Source organism: Triticum urartu, chromosome 3A (assembly GCF_056163025.1).
Source record: "Triticum urartu cultivar PI428250 chromosome 3A, HENAU_Tu73, whole genome shotgun sequence".
Taxonomy (NCBI): Eukaryota; Viridiplantae; Streptophyta; class Magnoliopsida; order Poales; family Poaceae; genus Triticum; species Triticum urartu.
This window is the reverse complement of record NC_141875.1, coordinates 256,253,649-256,263,028: the sequence shown is the minus strand read 5'-3', so window position 1 is coordinate 256,263,028 and position 9,380 is coordinate 256,253,649. Positions and strand designations below refer to the sequence as shown.

Sequence of the window (9,380 nt, the reverse complement as noted above, 5' to 3'; positions counted from 1 at the left end):
ATTTCCACACACCAATAAAGTAAACTATATATTACATGCATGATTAACTACCATAAACGATCATTTTATCATCATCTACTTCTTGTGACGCTTGCTCTGCTTGTGGCTCGATCCGGGCTCATTGATTTGGGTAACGAGGCGCTTCCTCATGTTGACGATCCGCCTGTGCATCTCGTAGCATGTGTACACGCTCTTGGCCGCGAACCTGAGGTGAGGCTCATCCAGTTGTCGCATCCATGCCTTGTGCCAGGATAGGAGACTTGTTCTCTCGGCATCCTGCTTCATCTTTTCGTAGTAGGGGTCGATGATGGCCGAGGCGAGTTCGACCAGGGAGTCCTTCTTCGTGCTGCCCCAGACCCTATAGTGGTCATGGATTTCGACAAGGTTCTTGTAGGCCAAGCCTGTAACACTAAGCGCGTTTACATCGTCGGTGGTTTCCACCATGGAGAACTTGTAGTCGGTGTTGTTGACAAACCTGTTGAAACGGTTGCAAGGCTCTGTGGCCATGCAGTAGTGGTAGATGAGGACATGATGGCGCACACACAACTGGACGACGGCAACCTTCTGATCTATGCCGGGATGACCGACGGTGTACTGGAGGTCGATGTCGACCACCTTGTACTTGTCTCAAGCAAGCAACTGCTTAACGCTGTTGATGTAGTCGTCCACCACGGCCGGGTCGATGGTGTACACCACCGAGAGATCCATCTCCCTCGCGTGGGTCTCCACTCTATGCTCGCCGAACTCCATTGGAGCGCCGCTGGACAACCCCTCTCTATGTGACATCGTGGGTGTGCTTGTTGTGTTGTGGGGCGTGATCGAAAGGTTGAAGATACTAAGGTTATAATGGCCACGGGAATTAAAGGGGAAGCCGGACGGCCAAGAATATTGGCAAGCCCTGATGGCAGTTCTAATTTGCAGCGCGTAACTCCATCATGTCGCAAGTAACTACATCGCGTGGCAACGCGCGCGGTGCAACCGCATGCATATGAGGCCCCCGACGTGATCGTGCGCATGCCCAACCGCTGGCAGAGCACGCGCGGAGGGACGCGAGCAGAGCGCTCCGCGGTCGCCTCAACGGCGATCAACTGTATATACAGCCGGTCTATTCTGATAATATTATCAGAATAGTTATTCTGATAACACTTCCGCACTGCATGCTCAATGCAAGTGCACGTCATTGTTTGAACCAAGTGTGCTGCAGTACTCACACGAGTGAACTTCGTGTCGAAAAAAACTGCACGCAGTTTTTTCGGTACTGTTTTCGCTCTAATGTTTTAACCATTTATCGGAACGAGGCACATAATATACCATTGAAAAGCTATTGATTAGGCGCAACTTCGCCATGTTGAACACTTTTCGAAATTCCTCTCGGTTTAAGAGCAGTTTCAAAAATGGTGCGGCGGATGACGAGTGGCAGCGAGCGTATTTTCGTGTTTTTTCTAAACCGCTCATCGGAATAAGACAAATGATACGCCGTTGGAAAGATACCGTCGAGCCGCATCTTTTTCATATCTATTATTTTCTCTAATTCGTTACGGTTTAAGAGCTGTTTCGAATTTACTAAATCACGGAATTCTGTTTTTTAAATTTTTTGCAATTTTCGGTACTGTTTTTGCTCTAGTTTTTGAACCGTTTATCAAAACGAGGCGTGTAATACGTCATTGGAAAGCTATGGTCAAGGCGCAACTTTCATATGTAGAAATGGTTTTGAGATTCCTTACAGTTTTAATTTAATTTTGAAAATCGTGTGGCAGACGACGAGTGCCAGCGGCCGTTTTTCGCGAAATTTTTACAGACCGGTTGTTGAAATGATTCAAATTATATGCCGTTGGAAAGATATCGACGAGACGCAACTTTTTCATGTAGAACACTCTCTAATTCCTTATAGTTTAAGAGCAATTTTAAATTTACCGAAATGCGGACACTCTGTTTTTTGCGACACCCAAATCGACGTGGGTACTTCATCCGACTGAAAACCGCACTGCATCGGACGAATAACCGCACTTCATTGGACAAACAAGTGCACTGCATGATTTATTTTTTGCGAGACGTAATTTTTCCTAAACGGGGTGGAGTGCACTTCATGTCGAGTGTTGGTGAACCACAATACTATGAAAAGTGAACCTCGAGACTACCGTAAACGAGCCGTACTGCATCAGACAGAAAACTGCACTCATTTAGACTAAAAAACGCACTTCATTGGACAGAAAAGTGCACTGCATGATTTTTTTTTGTGGGATGTAAATTTTGTTTTTTTGTGGTACGTAAATTTTCGCAAACGAGGTGGAGTGCACTTCATGTCGAGCGTTGGTAAACCACAATACTATGAAAAGTGAACCTCGAGACTGCCGTAGACGTGTCGCGACACTACCGAAAGTGAACCGCGTGAGTTTTTTCCAGACTCAATATTTTTTTTATGTGTGTAGACAGCGCGAGTGGACCACGGGGACTGAGCGAGTGAACTACATATAATGAAAAGCGAACTTCATTGAGATATATTTACCAAGCGAACCGTGGAGGAGTATTATAGCAAATTGCATGAGACAACAAAATGAGCTTCAAAGTTTACTTATAAAAAGATGGGCAACCACACTGCAACGGCGACACAGGGAACTTCACACGACGACGAAAAATAGTAACCTGCTCGACACACACACACACATACTCCAATACAAAACAATATCCTTTGCACTGGCAGCACCCAGTTGAACATGCCACAGGTAGAGAATTACATCCATGGACGCCGTCCACTTTTGTATGTTCTCCATTGTAAGAAAACAACAAAAAATGAACCGCAAAGGTTTTCTTAATGAGCTGCGATTGTAACAAATTATACACCATGTCCTTACAAATTTGCAAAAAAGAAATTCCTCCAAAAATAATAAAAAGTGAACTCCTCTATACAATTTTTTTACAAGTGAACTCCTTTGTTTTTTGCAAAGTGCACCGCAAACGTTTTCTTAGTGAGCTGCATCGATTTTAACAAATTATACACCATGTCCTTACAAATTTGCAAAAAAATAAAATCCTCCAAAAATAATAAAAAGTGAACTCCTCTATACATTTTTTACATAGTGAACTCATTTGTTTTGCAAAGTGCACCACAAAGGTTTTTTTTAATGAGCTGCATCGATTTTAACAAATTATACACCATGTCCTTACAAATTTGCAAAAAAAATTCCTTCAAAAATAATAAAAGTGAACTCCTCTATACATTTTTTTACAAGTGAACTCCTTTGTTTTTGCAAAGTGCACTGCAAAGGTTTTCTTAGTGAGCTGCACCGATTTTAACAAATTATACACCATGTCCTTAAAAATTTGCAAACAACAAATCCGTACAACGAACTGCATTGGTTTCTTATTAAGAGTCACAATCTATACAAATATGACTCCTATTGTTCATCACGTGGACTGCTCTCTCTCTCTCTCTCTCTCTCTCTCTCTCTCTCTCTCTTTTCTAGAGAAAATAAACATACAAAATATAATTTAGGACTAGGCCCCTAAAATAGCAAAATCAGCCCTCTAAACATGATACATACACGATTATTTGCAATTAAGCCATGTTATGCACGAACGCTCAAGCACATGAGCACATAAGCGCATGCACACGAGCACCGAAACGCATGGTACGCCTCTCCGAGCTGCACGACTAACTGCATCACTTTCATCTTTCCGTAGATTAAAAAAAATCCGTAGAACGGATAGATACGCAGCTGAACTCCAAGTCTCCAAACGGATCGAACTAAACTACAATGCATCATCGGCAGAACTGAAACAGGGGCATGACGCCGTGCGCACCGCAACGAAGCCCCAGGCGAACTGCATTTTGGTGTCAAAAAGTGAAATCTGAAAAGGCAGAAAAGATCATAAACTTCGACAGTGTATCAGACGCGTTGCATCTTCCGTAGTCCACCATCCAGGAGCTGCATGGATGGAACTAGCAGGAGAGGTGGTCAACGACGAACAGGGAGTCGAAGTGGAGCTCGTCCCCTGCCCGTGTAGTACTAAGTGCATGGAAGAGTGGAGCTGGGGGCAACGGCGATGCCTCACCGGTGGTGCTCGCGCAGTAGAGGAGGAGGGGAGCTGTAGGGGGGAGGAGGCGCCATGGATCTTTGTCGTTGGATGGCGCTCACGGGGAGGAGGGAAGCGGGCCTGGCGATGTCGACGGCGTGGTCAACGACCTCGTTTTTTGCCGTGGATCCTGCACCTATCCGAGCAGAGGCCGCAGGGGGCGCTCAATCTCGCGGAGCGAAGCGAGAAGGAGGTGGTGGAGTAGATGAAGGGGACGGGAGGCGGAGCTACACGCAACACCGGCGGACTGCACTGACGTGCGGGGCACTGCACGTGGTACCCGGACGGACTACACCGACGCGCCTACCCCTTCTCCCGAACTACCTCACCAGGATCCCGCGTACGCGTCACGGCGAGCAGGGGTAAGCGATGGAGCTTGCCGGCGTCGGGGGAACAACGCCCACACCTCGGGAATGGGTGGATCGGCCAGGGGGGGGGGAGGTCCCGTCGCGGTGAGCTGGATCCACGGCCGTTGCGGCTCGGCGATGAAGGAGAAAGGCAGGGCAGGGGAGGGGGATCCACGGCTGTCGCGGCCAGTCGGATCTGACACGAGGGAGGTCAAGTCCCTGGCCGGCTCCGTCGGTGGCGCGGGGGGGAGGGGATGTGGGGCGCACAGCGGGGGGAGGTTTATGGTCGGGGTGGTGAAGAGGACGCGCGGCGGCGCGTGCCCGGGGGAAGAAGGTGGGATGGGGGAGCGAGGCGCCAGCCCCTGCGGGCCGCGCGATGGAAGAAGGTGGGGTGGGTTGCGGGCCGCGCCGGGAGGGGGTGGGGGGACGTTGACAAAGGTAGCGGGGGATTCGGGGTGCGGTCGTCGGGGGGTGTTATCAGAATAAGCGAGTTTGTTAGCAGAATAAGGTCTTAAAGGTGTTATCATATATATGAGTTGAACACGTAAGGAAAAGCTGTCCACAAGCCGAACGTGCCGCGGCGCCTAAATGTGAGCACAGCACACTGCGGCGCCTAACGGCGAGCAGAACTTGCCGAGGACGCGAGCAGAGACCGGCACAGTGATACGTGGCAAATAAGACGAATTGTATGAGCGATGTCGGAGACATCAAGCACGAATCAGATTAGAGTTGCGTGTGCGATACATAGCATACAGTTGATCCATCTGAGATGTTTGTGATGGAATAAGTCGTGTGTGTTGCGGGCAAACGCTTGCTGGTATATAACCTTAAATTTAACCAAAAAAGTGTTAGTACATGTTACAAAAATTGTACAGCTGGAAACTATGTTCAAATATGACTACAACAACGATATAATCTTTGGTGACATGCATTCGTATTTTATTAGTTAAATCCTACTTATAAACCGGGACGGGGGTATAATAGGTAATTAAATCACAAACGTTTTTTTGTATTAACCATATATGTACGTGTCCTTTCATCCTCCTCTCGCACGTCTTGTCACCCCGCTGCCTCGGATGACTTACAGCGCAAGCTTGCGCAGCGTGCGGGGGCGTTCTTTTGGCCAAACGGTGGCTCGAAGTGGCGCCAATGAATCGTCGGTGAGCCCGTTCTCGTGCAACCTCGCAGGTTCCTGCGCAAGCTTTCCACTCGACTCGGTGAAATCCCCGAAAATCCCAATGCTTACCGGCCTGCTATAAAAACCCTCACAGTCGGCGAGTCATGTGCCGCATTTCCCCTCCCTCCCTGTAGCTTATGTCATGTGCTTCTCCCACAATCGCCAATGGCACCGGTCCGTCGTCATCGCTCAGCCACTCCATCGTCATCAGAGGACAGCTCCAGCTGGGAGGCTACACCACGGCGGCGGCGCAGTCCCCGGCGTAGTGTAGTGCGTGTGGCGTCCCTGTTGGGTATGCGCAGAACACCCACCACACGCTCCGCCGCCGCTGCCCGTCGACAGCTATTGCCGGCCGCTGTTGCCGACACACCACCGTCGAAAGCCAGGGCCATCTCCCACTCCGTCACCGTGGCCTGAAGGCGGGAGGTGGCCGTCGTGGCCACCACCCCACTGCTAGCCGCCGTGGCCATCAGCCGCTCCGCCACCGCGGCCCGAAGGCGGGAGGTGGTGGTCGTGGCCGCCACCCCATCGCCGGCCGCCGTGGTTGCCAGCCCAGCATCGACCACCGGGATCATCACACGCTCCGCCACCGCCGCCCGAAGGAGGGAGGTGGAGGTGGAGGCCCGCACATGCGTCAGCGACCTTGCACGCTATATCGAGTTCCTATGGGAGGAGGAGGAGTGCCTCGTCGAGCATGCAAAGAGCCTTACCGCGGTCGTGGCCGCAGCACACGCTGATGTAGAGGCGAGGAATCAGGAGATCTATGAGCAGTCTGGCCGCTTCGTGAAGGATCGTCTGGAGTGGTAGTGGGCGTTCGAGCTGGCGAGCGTCGCTGAACGTGCAGCAGCGGCAGGCACCGTATTGCATTTCTCCAGCTCATCGGTAGGCTCCTCCTCCTCTGCCTCTTACTGAGCATGCTCGACAGAGGAGAGGCTGCCAGAAGTAGCACAAAGCCCCTCCGTGGTAGTAGTAGCATTTAGGGGGCTATTTTGTTCAGTTCATCTGACTATAGATATGTGGTCGAACTGTACAACGTACTTAAAATTAGCTAGTATATATAGTTGAACTAGCTATTTCAGTGCGTGATTGGCAACAATTGAGGAAAAGTTTGGTCGGTTCAGCTACCGAGTTGAACTGTTTGTATAAATTAAGAACGACTGCTTAATCTATGAATGAAATCTATGCTTAATTACTGAATTTTAGTTGCGAAAATTAGATAGTGCTAGTTATTTCTAGCTGCATATTTTGACAAATTGCAGTGTTACAAGAAATTGACAAATGGCAATGTTACTAGATCAACAAATGTCAATCTTTCTAGTTTGACAAATGGCAACATACTGAATATGACATATGCAAGTCTTACCAAATTGTTTGTACGTGGTTGCACACGGGTCATCCAAAACAACCATTTGCGTTGAAGGGATGCACAAATCCTGCGCTGCGGATTTTCCCTCGACTTAAGGGGGAAGACCATAGCTCTCACTTTGCATACAGGTGTTCTATCTAAAACGTTTGCGATCAAGAGCTGCAGAAATCCTGCTCGGCACATTTTCTCTTGGCTTCCTGGGGAAGTTGTCGGTTTGCATATAGGTGTTCTAACTAAAACGTTCGCGATCAAGAGCTGCATAAATCCTGCTAGGCACATTTTCCCTTAGCTTCCAAGGGAAATTGTCGGTTTTGCATATGGGTGTTCTAACTAAAACGTTTGCGATGAGTGGTTTATATTTAAAAACCGTATTACTGCGGCTTGGGCGCCACTAATGTAGAGGATGCGAGCAAGGCGGGCGGCCATGGAAGTCAAAGGGCTCGCTTCCCGGTGAGCCTGCGCGATGTACAGCTCGCACGCTTTCCGGTGAGCCTCCGCATTGGAGTACTGCTCGCACGCCTTCCGTTTAGTCAAGCACTCAAGTACCTACCTGCACGGCTCCTCCTAGCCATTAAAAGAGTGAGGCGTGGCGTCACGTGAATGGTTAACAGAACACAGACAATTTAAATTATACAAAATGTTTGAGATGTTAGAGTGACAGTTATTTGTTTCAAAATGCCTTTGTTGGTTGTTATTCGAGTGCGCTTCTCTCAAAATGGACACGAAAAATACCACAGCATGTCAGGTGCCATTCCATTATAGAATGACAAGTTTCATGAATTTCAGACGAGTTTTGAATTTACTAGAATTTAGAAAGAAAGTATGTCAATGTTTTGCCGGCAATCAAGAGTGCCCTGGTGTTTGAAATTCATCCCCATTTCTTGCATGGGACCTAAGCATGCCCTTGCTTTCAAAAAATTTCTACTGTCAACATAGAACAACAGGAGTGTTGTGTTTAATTTTAGAATTTTTCGGGGTTCGTTTGAACATTTTTATACATTAACTTGGTTTTCTAGGCATTTCATGTGCATAATTCAAATTTGAACTACATGCACAAGCTCCAGTGCATATAAATTGGTTGAAAAATCAAATTTGTGTCCTTCGGTAAGAGGCAATGGATTCGTTTCATCCCCAAAGGTGGCACGTTCCCTACCGAAACCATCACGCTTGTTGTGAGAAGCTCTGGTTTGTGAGAAGATTATACCCAAACCTGCCCCAAATGGGACAAAAAATTTACCATGGCATGTTGATGCCGCTCCATGATAGCATGCCAAGTTTCATGAATTTCAGACGAGTTTTGGATTTACTAGAATTTAAAAACCATGTATCTCAATGTTTGAGGTCGAGTAACGGTGGCAGGGTGTTTGAAATTCATTCCCATTTCTTGCATGGGACCTAAGCATGCAACCAAGGACACAAATTTCATTTTTCAAACAGTTTATATGCATTGGAGCTTGTGCATGTAGTTCAAATTTGAATTATGCGCATAAAATGCCTGGAAATTTCAGTTAATATATAAAAATGTCCAAACAAACCCCGAAAAAATTCAAAATTAAACACAACACACCTGTTGTTCTATGTTGACACTAGAAAAATTTTGAAAGCAATAAGAGGCAACGGATAACGTCTCGTCCCCAAAGGTGGCATGTTCCCTACCGAAACCATCACGCTTGTTGTGAGAAGCTCTGGTTTGTGAGAAGCTTATACCCAAACCTGCCCCAAATGGGACAAAAATTTTACCACGGCATGTTGATGCCGCTCCATGATAGCATGCCAAGTTTCATGAATTTCAGACGAGTTTTGGATTTACTAGAATTTAAAACCAGGTATCTCAATGTTTGCGACCGAGTGACAGTGGCAGGGTGTTTGAAATTCATTCCCATTTCTAGCATCGGACCTAAGCATGCAACCAAGGACACATATTTGTTTTTTCAACTAGTTTATATGCACTGGAGAATGTGCATGTAGTTCAAATTTGAATTATGCACATAAAATGCTTGGAAAGCCCAGTTAATGTATAAAAATGTCCAAACGAACCCCAAAAAATTCCTAAATTAAACACAACACTCCTGTTGTTCTATGTTGACACTAGAAAAAAATTGAAATCAATAAGAGGCAACGGATATCATTTCGTCCCCAAAGGTGGCACGTTCCCTACCGAAACCATCACGCTTGTTGTGAGAAGCTCTGATTTGTGAGAAGCTTATACCCAAACCTGCCCCAAATGGGACAAAATTTTTACCATGGCATGTTGATGCCGCTTCATGATAGCATGCCAAGTTTCATGAATTTTAGACGAGTTTTGGATTTACTAGAATTTAAAAACCAGCTATCTCAATGTTTCCGGCCGAGTGACGGTGGCAGGGTGTTTGAAATTCATTCACATTTCTTGCATGGGACCTAAGCATGCAACCAA

At 47.2% G+C, this 9,380-nt stretch overlaps 1 long non-coding RNA gene across 1 annotated transcript; it reads right to left on the bottom strand.

Annotated features, from left to right (window-relative positions):
- Nucleotides 1-3,335: 3,335 nt before the first annotated feature.
- LOC147979379 (uncharacterized) lies at nucleotides 3,336-4,834 on the bottom strand. Its single transcript, XR_015618701.1, has 2 exons — nucleotides 4,054-4,834; nucleotides 3,336-3,849 (listed from the first exon to the last, which is right to left on the bottom strand). It is a non-coding gene; the product is annotated as an uncharacterized LOC147979379 (long non-coding RNA).
- Between the last annotated feature and the right edge of the window lie 4,546 nt (nucleotides 4,835-9,380).